We start from the raw sequence: 20394 nt of genomic DNA, 5'->3' as shown, positions 1-20394 counted from the left end.
TGCTGTTAAAAAGCGCACCGTTTAACGAAAAATGCGTGCCACGAGCGACGAATGCAAATGCGTCTCGCACTCCTTGAATCCTTGGAGGAACACGACGTATTCTTGCATCGATGCGAGTGTAGGTGGCATGGGAGAGAGAAAGTGCAATAAATTATTTTATTAATCTGAGAGGATGACTGGTCTTTCTGACGGGAACTAATATGAACTTGTTACGAGATTACATGGCTAATATGAATGTTAAATCGCATTTTTTTCTGACAATCTCATTAAGATAGTGAATAATAGACCATTATGATCAAATAAAATAAAAATATGGTGTTATTTTTCTATATGTTGCTCTAAATAGAATAGAAATCCGACCATCTATAAATAATCTAACGTCTGTAAATTATTGCGGAAGTATCGTAGCATTTCATTTTTAAATATTATCGAATCCACTCTCTTTTCTCTTCAACTGTTCTCCTTTTCATAATAATGAATTAGATTAAATTTAATGCATACGTCAGTGAATTATTTATACTAATTTTTTTCCTTTTCTCTATTTCAGGTAAGTTCGTAGGTCAAATTCTACCTGGGCCGACCTCAGGGACAATAATGCACCCGCCTCGACAGATAACCATCAAAAGGTTCGTTAGCGGTCAAGGGGGCGGTCGAGGGCCCCAAAAAAATGTTGGCTAAAAATATAACAGTTGGTGGTCAGTTTTCGGGGAAGAGGGTGGCAACACTATATAGGTACAGTGCCACGACGCGAGAGAGTGCAAGCACAACAATTTTCTTGGGTGTGCTGAGAGATTGTTAGATCGGGAGGATAGATTAACTGATGGATACACGTGTTAGATTGAGATTGACACAAGCCCTCGTTGGTGAACTCTATCTCGACTAAATCTGCCGAAAATAGAGAAACTCACGCTCTATAAATATCTTCCGATGCAATTTATAAGTCTTTGTTGCTGACGGATATCTTTTTCTAGGAAAAATTTTTCCCTTTTTTCCCCTACTCAGTAGAAAATATCATACTTATACTTTTATATAGCCATATAGTTATTTATGTAATTCACACATTTAGTATATATAAATATTTCAAATAGTTTTTATGATTATTATTGAGTCTACATTATTCAATGAGATAATTATATTAAAATAATAATTTTTAATTACACCAAACAGAAATTAAATAAATCGAAATAAAAATAAATTTTTTTAACTCAAAGCGATTCAAATTTTCAAGCTGTCTTTCAAATGCTATCAAGAATCTAATAAATAAAATTGCAGCAAATTGCGCGATTGATATATTTATTTTAATACGAGCTGTGAGTCGGATTATTTTTTAGAATGGCATCTGATAAATCTAGCACAGTATCTAACGCGTATATATACGATAATACATATATGCTCTGCGTGATACAACGATTGGCACTTATGTAAATGCAGAATTGTCCAATGCTTGGCGGGCAGGCGCGCACCTCTGTTTATTTATTGCTCCCATCGCGAAGTATAATCTGTCGTTATCTTTCTTTTATCTTTCTTTTTTTTTCCGGTACAGCAAGCCGATAGATTTGCCAAGCAGATTAGGACCCGGGTCGCAAAACCCGGGCTGACAGGACGCATCTTAGCCACGCGTTTTACAAGTTGTTTTACAACTCGGGACTCGCCGCAGCGAGAACTACCGTTCTTTGTTTCAAGAACGAAGAATTAATTTCTTAGATCGTTGTTGTTATCGATTTTTTTAAAGCGCTTTCAAAGACAATCTCTGTGCGGTTCTGCTCCGAAAAGATTAAACATATTTTTATTTTACGCGTTGATTATGAAATAAATTAAAGAGATTATTTATTGTAACTTTTACTTTCGTTTCTCAAGCGGAATAAACCATTTTATGCGATCGGATCATTAGTTTTACAGCAATTAAGAGATTACAAGTGTTATATAAACATCGGTACCAACTTTGATATTTATAATCGAATGTGGCGCCGAACCAGTGCTACTGGTAATACTGGATTTTCTAGAATATAATCTGGTTATATGAACGTGTATCATGGGATTTTTCAGAATCCGTGTATAACATTAAATATTCATAAAAGCGGATTATTCACCGATAGGAGACCGCTTTTACTCGAGAATTTTTGGGAAAAAATTAGCCGGACGAAAATAGTCGACCGTGATATTATTCAGACGTTATTTAAAAACATTATTTCGCCATCCATGCAACTGTTTTTCTCTCATATGATTTAGTATTTAAAAAAATTCGGAGCATAAAATGTTAATAAAATTTATATTGAAATCACTAAAATATTGTCAATAAGAAGAAAAAACAAAGTATCTAGATTTTTTTAGGAAAATCTTTCAAGAAAATACCTGATATAATAATACAGCTGATCATTGATTCGATTAATTCAAGGATTTCGAGCGGAAAATATACAATTTCACGGCGATTTTCGTTATTATCGCGCGACGTCAACGTAAACGTGACGAAACGTTACGGCATGGATACTCAATTCCTTACATAGTTCGAAATTATTTATACCGCAGACGCCATTTTTACAACGAGAGTCCTTCGTAGGACCACTTGGAATTTACGATTCGGCGAACAACCGCCTCAATTATCAAGCTCACTCGTAGCAACATTGTTTACAACGACTCACAGTCTCATGAGTATTTTATTTATCTACGGGTCTATCCGGCGACGGCTTTATGGCCAATCCACGCACACGCCGACCCTGCGAACGAAGTTTACGCACCACGCAAACGTGCACAAAGCGCTCGTTCTCCTCGGAGAATAATTCTTCATTAATCCTCGGAGCAAGGTTCCTTCCACGAAGGAACGCCAATGATATTCACTGATGCTCGCAAGAAAATATTTTCAATTGTATATAATTGCAATAATCATATTAAATAATCATTTTCAGATATTTAACCATGTATGCATAATATGTAATGCATAATGCATTCTATAATATTATTTTTTTCAAATTTTTATACTATTTTTAAATATATTGTAAGTGTTGCAATAATTAACTATGCTTTATTTTTTTTTTTCAAATATTTCAAGGTTTAAATAACCTTGAGTTATAACATATATATGTTACTTAAGATGTTACAATCTCTTATGTTAGTCATTCAAGGTGAAGTAATTTAAAATACGATCCCCGATCGAGTTCACGGAGGAGGATACCGAAGAGAGATAAATCTTAAAGTGTGCGTTTCACGATCCTTCCTCAAAATATTCCTGATAAACGATCCGTCCCATGAAAGGACGAATTCTCAGGACCTCATCTCGACCCTCCGTCCGAGATTCTCGCCGGGAATATGGCTAGCTGTCGTCGGTAAGAAAAGGAGAGTGGAACACGGGGAAGCTGCGCAGCATCCCTTTGAGAATCTTTCTCCTCTTCCTCCTGTTGCCTAGTTAGCATCCTTGCCAATGGCGGATTCTTTTGTTTCCCGCCGCGGAGTCCCAGTCAAGATTCTATCTGATGTAAATAATTATCGTGGTACCTAGCAGATGTGCTGCAGGAGTTCTCCCTCCTGTTCCTCTTTCGTTTTCCAACAAGAAAAGGAAGAGGGAAAAAGACGGCATAGAAGAGAGAAATTTTCGTTTTATCCGAGAATCCTGTTTATACCTCCGAGATCGCATACCGGCTCCGCGCACAGAAATATCCAAGATTCTTTGGAATGGAAAAAAAGAATAATGGAAGGAAATATATCGACTTGTTATGCGTACTCGGCAATGAGGATTCTGCGCTCGCTTCACGACGAGTTCTTGTCTTAATTAAAGCAACAGCAATTTTTATATTGCGCCGACGCAGGCGCAGCAAGAGTACCGCGGTTAAAATCGCAGATCAAATAATAATTTTCGACCGAACGAGCGCGAAATAAATATTATAACCATTAACCATGCTCTTTGAGGGAGGATCAATGGGACTATAATTATGGATATTTCAAATTAATTTTTTTATTGCATTCTTTTAATGCGAAAGTATCTTCCTCGGTGAACTCAAAAATTCCTTCTATAACAGTTAGACTAGCTAAAGGGAAGCGATATATATTTGAATGTGTATTAAATTTTTAGATTGTTTACAGATTTCTTTATGGAAAAAAGAACGAAGATCTCTGCCACGCATAATTGCATGTAAATCGATACGCATTTGTCTCAATATTGAATATAAATTAGTATTTCTTCAATATTTTATTTTAAACCTTGTTATTCAATTTTTTGTAATTAATATATTTAACAGAAGAATAAGGCTCCTATTTAAGTTTGATGTCTCATTGCCCCAACAATTATTAATATATTAACTGTGATCTTCAGATAATATTAGTAGCGATATATTAAGATAATATAATTTATATATTCTTAAAAAGAAAATTTGCATACAATGCAGATATTTTAAATTTGAGATGAATAAGGTTTTGCAATGTTATCTTGCGAGAAAATAGTCAAATCATTATTTTAAAATATGTCACATCTTAATGTTGTATCTATATCAAATCGTGAAATGCGTCGGATTGTCGCTAGCGTAATTTACTGTCGTATTTCTCGTTTGTTGCGTTTGTGTGTCGCGTTGCAAGATCTGTCGTAAAGATAATATGGCATACGTTACAGTCGATATCTCGCTATCGCTTTTGACGAGCTTAATGTCACCCCGGAGGAACAATTTGGAGCACTTAACTCGCGACACACGTCCGCCGCCTGTAGGTCCTGTGCATATCATGCGTGGCAGAGATGTAATTTATTCGCAGGATTGGTGCCACAGAGAGACACTGGACAGGAGACACGTTCGAGTTACATGATTGGTGCTTATGCAGCCATGAATAAATAGCCGGCTGGTGAGTACTTTTTCCTAACATTTATAAAAATGTATAGCGCAATTAGGTGAAAATTTTAGAAATTAATTTTAAGGCGATATGTTGTAATAATTTTTTTGCTTAATTGGGGTAATTTTATATCTTACGTGCTTATGCATTTATTGAAGATTGTAAGAAACTGAAAAAAAGTTTCCAAAGAAATCTTCCAATTTTAGACAGGCATCTGAAGAATTTATTTTATTAAACAAAGTAATTATTTTAAAATATTCTCTAATATTTCTATCACAAAAAATTAAATTTGTGAAATATCAGTGACATCGTCCTCTTTATTTAAGACGTTTCGCAAATCTACATATTCGCGTTAATATATCTCATGGCGGATAATAAATGATGGATACCGATCAGGTGCTGTTTTATTGCCGTTCACCGGCTCCAAAGCTCGCTCGTTCGCTAATGATTCAGACGAACAGTAATGGCCAGTTGTTGCAAGCTTCGTTACTTCTCGTTCCTTCAGGCACCTCCGTCTTCTTGTCTCGCCGCTGTTCGATAGGGCGGAATGATAGTCCCGACTGGGAATAATCGTTACTATCCGCGAGAGAGATCAAGTCTGGTCCGAAACCCCCATCAGACATTCATTTCGTGACGCGCACCCCTACGGGGTACGAAGGATCCACTCTAATTCGCACTCTATATCGGATCTAGATCCGCGTCTTCCCCTCGACGCGCGCCAAGAAAGCGAAACCGCAGCACCCGCAGCGGTGTCATAATTAACGGCCTATAATAACGAATGATAATTTATTGCGCCAGCGTGCGGTTACTCGATAAGCTTTGAATGCACCAATAATTTAAGCTAGATCTCGATTGCTCGAGGGAACAGTGGTGCGCTCCCGCTAACCTGTCGTGTTGCATATTCTTATCTTGATTATGTAATAACTTACGAACGGTGTAATACACGTCTAGTTATAACTCATTGTTAGTTTACTCGGTCTTGAGAGTGACATTTTCAAAATTCTTACAACTATTAAATGTGAGGTGAAAAATATCATATTCTCTATGCATTTTAAATAATAATTATTCACAATACAATTTTTATGTGTATATAATTTGTTTATTTCTCTTAAGAAATTAATATTTTAAAGACATTATAATATAATGGCACTTTTATTCTATTTCTTATTTGACCGAATACGAGGCATTTTAAAAGATTAGAAGGCATCTCTCTTTTCATTATTTGAAAATCCGTTTTGGAGCTCGTCGTCATAAGTCGTCATCGATTTTGCTTCCGAGTGCTAGCTCTTAGTTACAAAAAAAAGTACCGCTTAGAAGTATCGTCGAATGCCGAATGTAATAAATCGAGGTCATTCCTCTTCCTTGAACGTCCAATGTCCTTGTCCGTTCGGTACCGGCTGACCGATGGTCTCACTGCTTTCCGGGAAGGTTGTCGATGAAGGTGCGAATCGACACGCAAACTAGACACACTTAAAACAGGTGAAACACGTGGAGAGACGGAGAGGAAAGGTGGAGAATCGCGAAAGAATAAGAGGAACATTTATCGAGAACGGCAGCGCGCGCGAGATTGGCTCGAAACGGAAGAAAGGCGCTGAAATCCTTGCTAGGTGCGATAGCGCTTAGCCTCTTACCGCGAACCGTTATAGAGAGCTCGGTAATTATCGTCGTGCCAAAGAGCTAACAATGCTGCCGACTGTCGAAGTCTCCGCGGGCTGCGAAGCGCGAAGATTAGCCGTCGACCGCTAAAAGGCGGCCTGGAAACAGACCTCTCTGACAGACGTGCGACGTGCGAAAGCGCGGATAGTTTCGAGCACGCATTGCGTTTCTTCGAAAGAAGAAGCTGAGAAAAAGAGGCGTCCTTGCTAGGAACGAAACGACACGTTAAGCGCGAAATATCCCTTATGATTCTGTCTTCCGCGATACAATACATTCATCGAGATAGATCTCTGTTACTCGCGTTCGCGCGCTACTTCGAGAATGCTGTTATAGTTGTCATACAGTATTTCATCAGTGCCACATTAACGCTTAATGGAAAATTTCTTGGACAATTTAAAACCTTTTTTAATATAATTAATTTTAAAAATGAACTTTATTTTCATAGAATTTATATTTAGGATATAATTATAAAAATATGAAATATTAAAAATATTGGAAAATGAATATTATACATTGTATATGCCAATACATTAAGAACAAAAGCATTAAGAAACATATATATATTTTTTAATGTTCTAGACTCTAGACTCTAGAATAAAAATAGTTTTGTTTGATTTAAGTGAAATATGTTAAATTCTATTGGAAGTATCATTAAGATATCTAACATTAAATCATAAAAAATATAAATTCCCATATAATATTGACAAAGGAAACAATTATCTTTCAAAAATCTTATTTACACAGATAACAAAATAAAAATAAGATACTACGAAATCAATATCAATATTTACGAAATTTATCAGTTACAAAATTTTTATATTTTTATAACTTCAATACATCTCATAAACACAATACTGGCAGATATTCAAGTTAATGCAACGTAGAAAAAACAGCACATGCTTTACACTATCCAAAGGCAAAACATCATGTTTGCCTTCTTCTGGTACTGTTTGCCATCAAGACAGTCGTAGGCATTAAAAGTGTCACGTTTCATTATTTTGCATCCAAGCTCTTCATAACAAATGATAAATAAAGCAAAGTAAGACGAGCAATACGAAGCCGACACGATCTCTCATCACTCTTGTACAGAATTTGCAATTTTAATGTTTGGTCAGAGATCTCTATATGTCGCGCATGGCGTAGGTAACTTCAGTGTGCAAGGATACGTAACACGATAGGTAGGATAATAACGCGAGACTGATGCAGTCATGCAAATCAGCATTCAAAAGACACCGGATCCCGTGCTACAAATCTTGCGACGATTGAAGTAGGCAGCACGCGCAAAGTCTTCTCGTACTGTCTCGACTACGAACGAAATGATAACGCGCTTAAACTGATTGCGTAAGTAGGATGTGCATAAGACATATTGGTAGGTGCATATAGAAACGGGTAGACAGTAAAAACTAATACACGCACGTTCTCCATGTCCATATTGCTCTAAATTTAATAAAACGTCAAAAGCAATTAGCAATTACAGCGATCAAAAAAATTAAAAGCCGTATTGATTGCGCATATTAATTACACTATACTCAAACATTTAAATTAGCTTTCTGCTTTTATCCATTTTATGCACAAAAAGGTAGATGTTTGCGTATCTAATTAAAACACTTGCAAATTATACGAATTAAGAGTGTATGTTGCAGGAAAAATTAGCAATTATAAATTATCAAAAAAAATTAAAAGCAGTATTGATTACACTATATTCAAACATTTAAATTAGCTTCCTGTTTTTATTTATTTTATGCACAAAAATGTAAATATTGCGTGTTTTAATTTAAAAAATTCCAACTTATATGTTGCAGAAAAAATTAGCAATTACAGTGATCAAAAAAATTAAAAGCAGTATTGATTGCGCATATTAGTTACCCTATACCTTGACATTTAAATTTATTTAAGCTTCCTGCTTTCATTTTCGATCCATTTTATGCACAAAAATATTTGCGTGTCTAATTAAAAAATTGCAAATTACACGAATTAAAAATATATGCTGCACGAAAAATTTTAATCACATTTCGAACGCCCGTCTCTCTCTCTCTCTCTCTCTCTCTCTCTCTCTCTCTCTCTCTCTCTCTCTCTGTTTAGTTGACACATAATTAACATTTCAAAGAAATGGCAGTATTGAGCAGTTTATATTACAAATTCCACGAAATCTACGAACGGTCCAACATCGCGTTCACATAAGTCTCACGTGTCGCCGCAACCGCAAGTAGATTACACACGCTTTGCGTGCGCCATCAGCCTCTTTCCTCGCCGCGTCCGCGGTTACTATTAGCAAGCTAAACAAATTGTAAATAAAAGCGCTTCATTGAGATAATAACGATGCTGGAGAACCGTCTCGTGAAATGAGAGCCATTCAATCATGTGACACATCTTTCGTTTTAATTTCGACGCGAATTCACGTGACAACTGTCATTACATCCATAGGTGTGTTATACTTAACGATCTGTATATAATTACATTAAAATAGATATGCAGTATCTCGTTAGAGCGGGATATTAGCGAATCGAAATGAGAAGTATATATTCATCGCGAGTTATATCGTTCTTTGGTCCAATTTGTCGCGCATATCGACCACCCTCCATGTTTACGAGAGGACTTATATAATATTTGAACACGTGACTCTCTCTCTCTCTTTCTCTTGTGCAATGGAGACTCAACGAAAGTCACCGTGGACAGCCATGGTTAAGCGATCACGGAATGTTTGTTTTTTCCATCTGGCACGGCACATAGATATGCATATGCATATATATACATACGTACATATTCGACGGGTCGCAGTCATTTCCTCGCGCGCATGACGACCTCCACTGTTATAGGGATCGGGCTATATAACCTGGTCCTGATACGTCGCGCGAGTCGTAAAGCAATCGGTATTATTTCTACAACGTATAGGTATGACAGTAGTTATATATTGACATTCCACTTCTGTGGTTACGGTCTGCATCCGTATTTTTCGAATTTCTCCTCCGTGCCGGATGCCATTTGCTGGGAGTCTTTTATCATCGCAGCTTCGACGTGCTGCTCATTAAAGTCCCCGATATTGATAGTAATTCAATCAGCAATCACATATGAAATGCCTCTGCGTCAAAAACGTGCGTTTATGCATAACTTATTAATTATCAAATATACTAAATATGCAAAGAATTATATTGTATATGAAGGAATACGGCAGTCTTGCAAATATCACGTATAGATCGAAATACGATTCATTTATTAATTAAATTAATATTGATATTAAATGAACGATTAAATAATGAAAAATGATTGGAATGAAATATTTGGAAATTTTTAAGTAATGTTTGTATAATTGGTGTGAAAAATACAAGTCTCTTGAGGAAAAATCGATATAACTCCACATTCGTTTAATCGCATTCGAGAGAGCAGTGTATTTGATCAAGTTTGTTTATAGTATTCAGTTTACTAAACGTAGAAAAGTATAGCACCAATGGCAAACGGGAGCAGGCATACGCTATCAGGAAGGAACAACGATTTGCAATATTTGACTTGAACATATGGCGGGAAATATTGATAACGTCCGCGAGATAAAACGCCGTCCAACAAGAACCGCGCAATACTCGATACGAATGCAATGACTGTTGCAGATAATCGAATTGCACGCAGTAACGTTATCATCAGGTATACTACAACATTATTCTGGCAAAGTGCAAAGTGTTATACATAATAGACACTTGCACATGTTTTCACAAATTGTCGTCATAATTAGGAAAAAATAAAATCGATATATAGGTACATGGTATTAAATTAATAATTCTAACAAAACGAGATAAATCTTATTAATCTCATGAATTTTCTAGCGCTTTATAATTTCTAAAATAGAATTAATGACATAATTAGAATTGTTAGGTTTTAATTAAGCAACAATGCACGTAAACGATTAAAATATGAATCGATATTTTAATACCGTTTATGAAGTCTTATTGTCTCTTAAAATTATAAAAATTTCCGTATCTTAATAATAATTATAAGTAGTGTAAATATTATATATTTAAAAAATATATTTAATGTATAAATTCTGTGATTTAGATAGAACGATGGAAATGTATTTTATTTATTATTGTTTAATTGCAGTAATTTGTGTCTTAATGATTGTCTCTTAATAATATTCTAGACACATGATAAAAATATTTTTAAAATATCTTAAAATATTTTACAAAAACATTTTAGTGTCTTAAATTTCTTTTAAATGTCACATATGTATTATGGACTTTTATGAATTTTCTATCACACGACATGTCTGATTATAAGTCAAACATTAATCAAGCGCAAACCATGATTCGATATCGTTTTAAGGGAGAGGCAGCCGAAATAAATCGTCTCGTCGCCGTGAAAGAAATCGTTCGATCTGTACTTTAAGTGTCACCAAGTTGGACAGGATTGCGTCTGTGATTAAACCAGCTCCGTCGTCATGTTATCTCGACGAATTTTATCACGATCAAATATTGATACGCACTGCACGAACGTCGTCGAGTCGAAGAAAAACAGAGTATCGAACATTTGTCATCTCTCTATAATTTCACCATACCCATAAACCATAGCGTGGAGAGCTCTTCATATCTTTGCGCTCTCTTACCTCTCCTTCCAATTTTGTTTCGTGCCGCTCATACTCATCATGATAGACATTTTCTCGCGTAAGCCCATAATCCATCCACGATGGACCACCATTCATAGGCGGCTACATGAACATATCTCGTAAGAGATACGTGCGTCGGAGCTTCTTTAAATTTTTAAATAAAAAATTGAATTTGTAGAACTCGTACAGTTTCTATTATCAACGCAGTTTTCTATGGCGTTCAAGTTAAATCAGATAAATATTAAAAGAGAATTCTAGTTCTGAATAAGTTCTGAAGAAGAATTCTATTGACGCCTATGGTCAGTTTTTGCAATCCATTCCTTCTTCTTTACGAGATAGCGCGTGCGAGATATTCGTTTCATGAACTGCAACGGCAATGAAGTTGCATGCAGGCTAACTTTGCGGATAGACTCGCGAGGGAAAACGATGAAGGAAAAAAACCGCAGCAAGAATGATGGAGAGGATGTATGTCGTGTAATCGCATATATACGGTCGCGCACGAGCATATATATCGGGTGATCTAAGGTCTGTAGTAAAACGTTTCTCTGCAGTAAGTGAAATGATAGTAAACAGTATTGTGATATAAATAACTTGAAATAAAATATATTATAAATAGATGGATGATAGACTAATTTATAATGCAAAAGACTTATTAAAATATCAAATAATTAATATCAAAATGTGCTCAGCAATTTGACATTGTGAGACATTTTACCAAATTTGATAGAAATTTTATACAAGTGTAGATTTCTCTACATTATCTTGTATTTTTTAAAAAATGTTATCAAATTGCTAATTTTCTTTATATATTCATGTTTAATAAGTACTGCATTTTACGTATACGAAGAAATAAATTATTATCATATGTTCTTACATTTTCTTTTTCAATTAAATTCTTGAGTCGATAAAATGTAGTATATAATTTTCATAATTAACTAAGTTGTTTGGCAGATTGTTTCTTTTATTTAAAAAATATATAACATAATACTTTATATTGCCCCACATCTGTCTCCATCTTAACGCATATTCTGTTTAGAAGACATGTAGTTAGGATAGTTGCAAAACTTTCCCGCCACATGAAACCCTCACATAATATTTTACATAACGAAAGGAAAAATCGCGATCAAAGGAGTAATATACATATTATATGAGACAGAGGACCGTCACCTTGATCACCCTATATATGCGACGTGTTTTATCCGGTGGATATACGGCAAGCAACCGGCGATAAGGCACGGCTAAACCCGCCCAATCAGCTATGTTTCACGGTGCTCGCGACATTACCACTTTATATCGCCTATCGTTCTCCATATATATTTGCCCGTTCCACATGCGTGCAACGCCGTCGCCGCTTCACACATTCACACACACACACACACACACACACACACACACACACGACATATCGTTGCGGTCGTATGGGTGTGCACACTTTCGCCTGGGGTATGTGCACGGGTGTGTAAAACGTAAACACCAAGGGGTTTAGGGGGGCAGGAAAGAGGACCGATATCGACATAGCACGGCGTGCCCCTGCTTTATGGTGTCGCTGATTCTGAGAGGTCAATCTTTACGAGAGCCCTCCGTCAGGAATTTTATTCGCGCCGCTTGATGCTTCCGCGAGAAAATTATTGTCGATGATCATATTGTTACGTGGAATGCGGAAATCTCTCCGCATGGAAGACGAAGCATCCGATGAAATAGTGCACGAACTATAAATTGGTAGTGATAGTCGAGATAAATTCGTTATGCTGCACCAAAAACTGTCACTTTCAACGCATGTATATGAAAAATACACATATGAAGCTTTTATAGAATATGAACATTGACGTACATTATTATTTTAAGAATTAATTAATTAATTTACGCACAATTATATCGTAAAATATATGTCACGATAAAAGAAAGACCGCGTATTAATAGTATTACATCACGTCTATTTATGACGTATAATCATACCTTATTGAATTATCACAATCTTATGAAGGTAGAGCGGGTTAATTACGTTGGGTGCGGCTCACATGCAACAGTTCAAATTATCAAATTAGCAATTAGTGTAGCAATAAATAACCACATTGGTCCTATTAAACAAAGAGTATAACTAGCATAGTAATGTATTCTTAGACACTCCCATTTCACAAAATTTTTCCTGCAATTGCGCGCTATAAATTTTGTTCGGCGCTCGTCTGATATATCGGCTGGGATCGCCAGGAACATTTGTCAGTTTCATTAAAGTCGAATTCCGATTTCATAACCCCCTCCCCCTTTTCATCTCCTTCATCCTCCATTAATGATTAATCGTGCGAGACGTCGGTAGTAAAGAGATATGTTGAAATCGCGCGCACACGGTGAGAATGGGTGCCACATGTGGCAGGGACAATTGTAAAATGGCGAGAGTGTTGCCTAATCCAACGCGTTTCCCCGTCACGATTGTACGCCTATGCAGGGACCACAGAATCCCGTACCCTGGCCCGAGTGTGGGCGATCTCGACTAGACAGACACCGCTCGGCTGGCTGGGGGCACCTCTCGCTCGTTGAGTCAGCGAATCCTGACATAATAGCGAATCTCGTCGCGTCGTGGCAAGTCTCTGTCTTTTATCATGTCCGTCAGCTTGAGTAGAACCGTTAGTTGCAACTACGGTAGCAACGACAAAATTCACGCGGCCGTGACACAACGTATGAAGCGCTTCGACTACCGTAGAAGTCACTCTAATGATGCGTATCCAAAACTGGCACAGAATCATTCCGTACAACCGTGTCTTAATACTAGAATTTAAAACCGAAGTCTTACCAAAGTGTTCCATTATAATATTAAGTTTTGAGTTCATTCGGAGTTAATTTACATAAATTAAAATAATCGCGATAATTGATAGAACTAATTATCAGAGAGAAAATCCGTGTCTAGCTTTCATCAAAGATTCTATTATTATAAAACTGTATTTTTGATATTTTTTTAAACAACTTGCACTTTAAAATTAAATAATTATGCAATAAAACTGTATTATTTATATTTGAAACTTGCTGGGGTAATTATTGCTCCAAGAACGATTGGAAAAAGCTTGGTTCAAAATTTGATCTTTCACGTCCGCAAATATATTAAAATGCTATACCGTATTCAAGACAATTTATATAATGACCGACAGGGCACTAATAGTCGCCGTTATTCAACATGCCGTGCACGAAGGAATCACGAGAACTTTATGGGTACGATCGCTGTTCGCCCTGTAGCTACTCGTGCATGTACAGGTTGATCCTAAACTTATATAGCTTTGTTAAATACTATATTGTTTTATTGAGCATTATCAGCGAGGATTTATTATTGTAATTATAATTTTACAGTGCTCGCACTTTTTATCTCTTTCATTATAATTATTCTGTTAAATCTGGTTATATAAACCAAATCTTTACGCACATTTTATATAGCTCAGATCTAAATGAATATTGTAATTAAATTTTTATTATCGCAGTTAAAGTAGTAATACCATTAGAAAATTAATTTACATTATAAAATTTTAATCATCTGTCATATAAAAAATTTTACATTGTTTCTAATGTTTATAACGTTAATCACAAAAATCTTTCTTTATCTTATTAAATATGATGGCACAATCGACAATATATTACACCTTCTTCTATTGTAAGTAGACATTCTATTGTAATTACTATCAATTGGGCGTAAAATTCCTTTGATATCCTATGATAGATTGGCAAAGAACGCCTTCATGTTCCGCTTAATGCACGATACATCGAGTCTGCACAAACTCGCGAGTTACTACTGATTAGAAATTCATTCGCGGGGCAGACCCCGCGAAACCTCAGCAATTCGCCAGCATGCACAATACAGAGGTACATCGCAATCGTGAATGCTGAGCCAAGTTGGCGGGCCATCCGTTGCACTCGTACAATTCGCGGCGTGGGAATGCAAGTTAGAAATACCGATACACCACGACGATATTGGCGCTCGTAGTAACCCGACAATCTACAGCGTTGTTCTTAAAAATGCAAATAATAGGGAAACGACATATGACATTTGATCAACCTTCTGATAAAAATCTACATTGTGAGAAAAAAAGACGCAGAGCTTGCAATGAGTTATGCATAAAAATAATTTTATTTTAAAATTATATGTGAAAATGATATTTAGAAAAATCAAATTTTATTTGGGAAAGCGTGCTAATTGACAAATACTTGAAGAAAGTTTCGAAGAACGCATTTTGCTTTTCTGTGATCGAATTTTGAACGTGCTGTATCCCGATGCCGAAGATAATTTGCGAGGTCGACTTCTCGGTTTCTTCGCACCTCCGATGCCCGAAAAGAGCCCTGGAGTGCATTTTGAGAGAGAACGAGGCAGACGAGGAGAGCCCTGCGTTCTCGCAAGATTTATCCATGCCCTCTTTACAAAATTCCCAGAGATAAGAGCCACGAGGTACCAAGATACTTACCACACGCGCAGATGAAAGAAAACGGAGGAGAAACGTAGGGAGGTAACCAATGTGCGAATGCATACGTGCATGCCATGAGTACGTGCGTGCGTGCGTGCGTGCGGAGAACCATACGCACCGCGGGCGCAGATAAGGATAGAAATGGCAGCAATTACCCGTAGCGGACCGATGGCACGAGAGAGACGGCCTTATTCATCATCCGAGGTCATTTGAATACCGCGGTGCCGAGAGGAGAACGAAACGAGACGATAAGCGAAAGACAGGCCTGAGAGAAGGAGGAAGGAGAAGATCGTAGACTCTCTGATGAAAGAGAAGATAGGATGAAGGAGCGATGTAGAGAAAGAGAAGAGAGATTCCTTCCATACACGAGCGTGAAGCTGAACACTGAAGGAAAAGAGACAGAGGTAATACATCGGTCCAGCGGGGGCGAAGGAGGGTGGAAGGAAGGGAGAAAACCGGTTACAGGAGAAGTAAACACGCGAAGGTGATGTTACTCTCCGTTCCTCTCTTCGTCGGTACAAAGTGCCGAGAGTCTTCGAGGATCTGGAGTGTGACGTTCCTGAAAAGTCAGCTGCTGCGACGAGGGAAAACATGGCGGACGTGCTGTGGCACGCGCGATCTAAACTCCTCTCGGACGAATACATGTCTCAGGGTTGTTCACCTGTCTCGAAGTTCGGCGTATTAAGTCGGATCTTGGAGAAAAAGAAATTATTTATAGCATTCCAATCGAATGCGTTTCTTTTTATAAGATGCATTAAAAACTGCAACTAAATGATAGATTAATGTTCATACGTATATCGATATCTGAATCTATAAAAATTTTTATTTCTAATTTTTTTTGTATAGCTATTTGAAAATCAATTTGATATTCAAAGTTATTTAATCAGTTTATTGTCTAGAATAACTATTATCTACAATATAAAAATTAAGTATCTTAATTATCTGGCCTATATATAAAATTATACTTATTATTCCCAAGAAATGATAAAAATAGCCATAGACCCTGTATAAGAAAAATTTTTTTATTAAACCGTCCTCAAAAAGTAGAAATTTTGGGGGAATTTTTACTTATAATTTTGAAATAACTAAATTCAATAAATTTTTTTTGTATCTAGCTAAAAATTTGCATCCTTGAACATAATTAATTCTTAAAAAAAAATTATCATGAATTTACGAATTTGCTGCTAGATTTATCAATATAATAGCGCCGAATAAAAATTTAATATTTTTTAGTTGAGAAGAATAAATCGCCTGACGTACTGATGATAGCATCTTGACTCTGGTTAATATCCAAAAAATTTCGAAGTCGGCTCGTTTCTGACAATGTAGTTATCGATCGAAAATAGCTTCCTCGCTGACTTTAAAACCTTGTGGACTTCGCGGCAAAAAATCGCACTTTATGATACTGTGTCGTATGTCAGAGCATATGTTAAGAAATTAGCCTGATGTTGCAAAAAAGATATATTGATATAGCGGTTTCGGCAATCTTTCTCAAAGAAGATAACGTTAAGTGGCTTCTTAAACTTTTTTAATTCATTGACACACGCTGACAATTTTTGATCATTTCTATTTTTAACGCAACATTATAAATTAATTGGTTTCTATTTAATATTAGTTGATGAAATTAAAAAAAACTAATAATTAAAATAGAAATATTTTATTATACACAAGAGAATAAGATTAATCGTTATTTTTACTAAAGTTATGATTATAACAAGATACTTATGATTAAAATTTTTGATCTATTAATTAAATAAAGCTAACGTATCCAAGTTTAATCTCATTGATGAAATTTTATGAGCATTTCTATGTATGATAGCTGGAGTTTTATATTTTTATTAGCGAAGAAATGACTTTAGAGATTAGCGGCTAACATCAATAGTGCCGAAGTATGCCAGTATACTGATTTCTAGTTAATCGTAGGATCTGTCGGTGAAATCGGAATGATTTCGAGAGGAATACTAGGGTTGGCCGAGTTACAGAAAATTTTCATTCTGCGCATTCCATATTGTCGAAATCTTTCTCGCGAGCAAGGGAGGGCGAAAACAAGAAAGATTGTCCACAAGAAGGACGAAAAGGGTTGAGAAGACGATGAACCTCGCGTTATCCTCGCGGCGCATCTTTTGCACAAGCCTGTAGCTGGCACGATATATTTGGTCGAAGGCCTGTAACTTACGAATGTATACGAGGGATTCATTATCTCAGGAGCCTCATGCAGAGAGAGAGAAAGAGAGAAGAGCCTCTCATTCCTCCTCTCCATATGAGCCCCAACGTGCAAATGGACTAAATAAATAATTTTACTCAGGGTTATTATTAACGAGTTTTCAGAACTGCATTTGTCATGGAATTTCGGTACATCTGACAAATTTTCGAAATTTACATTATTGAAAAATTTTTAATGATAGACATGATAATAAGATGACAACTTTCTCTCTTTCTCTTTTTTTTTAAAGCTGATGAAGAAATAAACTTTTGACAAAATTCTGATCCAAGAACAATTTTTAATTTTGTTTTCTCATAAAAATTAGGCTTGTATTTAATAGAATTTAACTACTTTTCAATAATATGAGAATATCGTGCAGAAGCATATACCTGTTAACAATTTTACAGAAGTAGATTTGGCTTATATCAATTAATATATACATATTAAATATATAACATATATAGATTATATTTTTTTAAATTTTTAATAAAAATATATAACGCTATTTATATTTTTCTTTAGATTAAAAAATTCAGGATTTAAATCCCTTTGTAGTATTTTATTTTATTGAACAGAAAAGTACACTTTACACGAAAACAGAAAAAGTTAGAAAACTTTTAGAGAATTGAAAAGCATTTCATGCCATTGCAGCAACTGCACTCGCCATTACCGTGCAAACATTTAAGTGTAATGAGACATTGCTTCATAAACTCTTTACTTTTTTCTTTGCTTAAAAGCAACACAGTACGAATCCAGATTCTAAATTCAACGATGCAAAGAGTTTTTTTCGAACGCGATGCCCTCAGGTAGCGGCGCCATTGCTCTCTGAACCGGTATTCTCTTCTGGGCAGTATTTTAGCCGCTCTATGTGCTCATGGTGTACCCAGCGCCTAAGTCCCATAGGGAAAGTTACCTGCATCAGGCAGATGAGAGAGCCGCGGTGCGAGATGCCTTGAGGGCACTTTTGCCACTCTTCGTGTTCTCGTGCCACGCTCTCGTGGCTCAACAATGGATCAGTCTGAAAGATACCACAGACTTGATCTATAAAGGACGCGGATATAAGCTCTACCTGCCGTTCTTGAAACAAAGCGTCCAATCGATACACGATTTGTCTCTCCTATCTCGTCGTGCATAAAGATGTAAGATTTTGCAATTCTGTTTATGAGTATTATAAGATAAAAAAATGAACTATATTGTTATATAAAATATCTATCTTTGAAAATTTTATACTATTTTTCCAGTGCAACATTTTTTTTATCGCTATACATATATTTTACAAAACGTCTATGACCGATTATATTTTTAATAATTGCTAAATTCTTATTTATTCTTTGAAAGTTTATATTCAAATCATTTGACGACTCGCGATTTCTTTCGATTATTATCTTTCAAAATTCTAGAAAGGAGCAATCGTGCCGCTTTTATCTAATTTGCGCACGACGATGCGAAATTCCTCATGATTGTAATAGGTATGCGAGAGTATATGGCGTTCCTTCGTTGAGTTTCGCAAAACAGAACTAGATGCGAATAAGGCCGCCCGTAAATCACACGTCAAAACGCGAGATACGAGCTCGGACCTAATTTTACTTGACGTGCGTCTAGTTAATTTGCCCTTTCAAAAAAAATTTCTTTTTTCCGCGGTCAATCGTTGGAAATAAATTTTTTTAATATTCCATCGATCTTCACGGTGAAGAGCGTCAAAGGACCTAATGATATTTCGGCATACTTCTAAAAGAAAAGATTGATTTTGTCGATACCGAAATTTTGAAGCGTTCCTACGCCAACAGAGCCAGGTATCAATATACGATGGTATGTTTGAACGATGCTAAACAATACTGCATGGATAGCGAAACCTCTTCAAGGGAACAATAGGGATGTCTCGTCGGTGATTTGACAAGTCTGGCGCCATTCTTCGAGAATTAGTAACGGCAAATTTTAATGACAAAAAAATGCAACATTTCCTTATATACGTATAACTAAAGATTCATTTTTATTTTTTACAAATTAAATGTTATACAAAATTATATAATAAAATTAATATGAAGAGGTTGTAACTATTCTTATAATATATATATTTTTTACAAAGTTATTCTTTCTTATATTCTACGGGTTATATTGAATGAAAGAAATAAATTTTTCATGTTTTATGGCTTTTGATACATATCGTACTGACACAACACCGTTTTTTCATATTATATACAATCTTTGTGACATGGGAAAACACAGATATATTTTATCGGTCAGATAAAGCTTTAACAGAAATCCCATCATTAAACAATATAATTCCTTCAAAAAATTTTGTCCTAAAAAAGTATGTGCAATGGGGAAGCGAGAAACTCAGGTATAAAAAAAGAGAATGAGAACGAAAAGGGATGGGAAATAGAACAAAATAAATAATGATGATTATATAAAAGAGGAAAATAAGTGATTAAATCTAGTTCATATACCACCTGTTGATTATCCACGCATATAAACACCTGTTGATTCTCCGCGCACGTAACCATCTATTTTCAAAAATATATAATTGTCTCTTCCGTATTTTATTTTAAATGTTTTACACACAGAAATGTCAATTATCAAATACTAAACCAAACATAAAATTTGATTTAATTATTTTGATATTATGCACAATATTTGCTTTTTAAAATAAAATTAATATAATTTAAACTAAATGAAAAAAAAAGTTTTTGCGGAAA

The 20394-nt window shown here is 35.7% G+C and overlaps 1 protein-coding gene across 2 annotated transcripts in view; it reads left to right on the top strand.

Annotated features, from left to right (window-relative positions):
• The window catches only part of Egfr (epidermal growth factor receptor), a 147873-nt gene that overhangs the window by 63442 nt on the left and 64037 nt on the right, over nucleotides 1-20394 (top strand). Inside the window, exon 1 of one of the 2 annotated variants that reach the window (XM_083039085.1) lies at nucleotides 4400-4821. The exons of the other annotated variant lie outside the window; for it this stretch is intronic. The gene's annotated coding sequence lies outside the window, so the exon portion shown is untranslated. Of the gene's footprint in view, nucleotides 1-4399; nucleotides 4822-20394 lie in introns of those variants that run through there. 2 annotated transcript variants of the gene reach the window in all.

The sequence above is a fragment of the Prenolepis imparis genome, unplaced genomic scaffold (assembly GCF_030444845.1).
Source record: "Prenolepis imparis isolate NDT839.2.m4 unplaced genomic scaffold, iyPreImpa1.0 SCAF_5, whole genome shotgun sequence".
Taxonomy (NCBI): Eukaryota; Metazoa; Arthropoda; class Insecta; order Hymenoptera; family Formicidae; genus Prenolepis; species Prenolepis imparis.
This window is presented reverse-complemented; position numbering and strand designations above follow the sequence as displayed.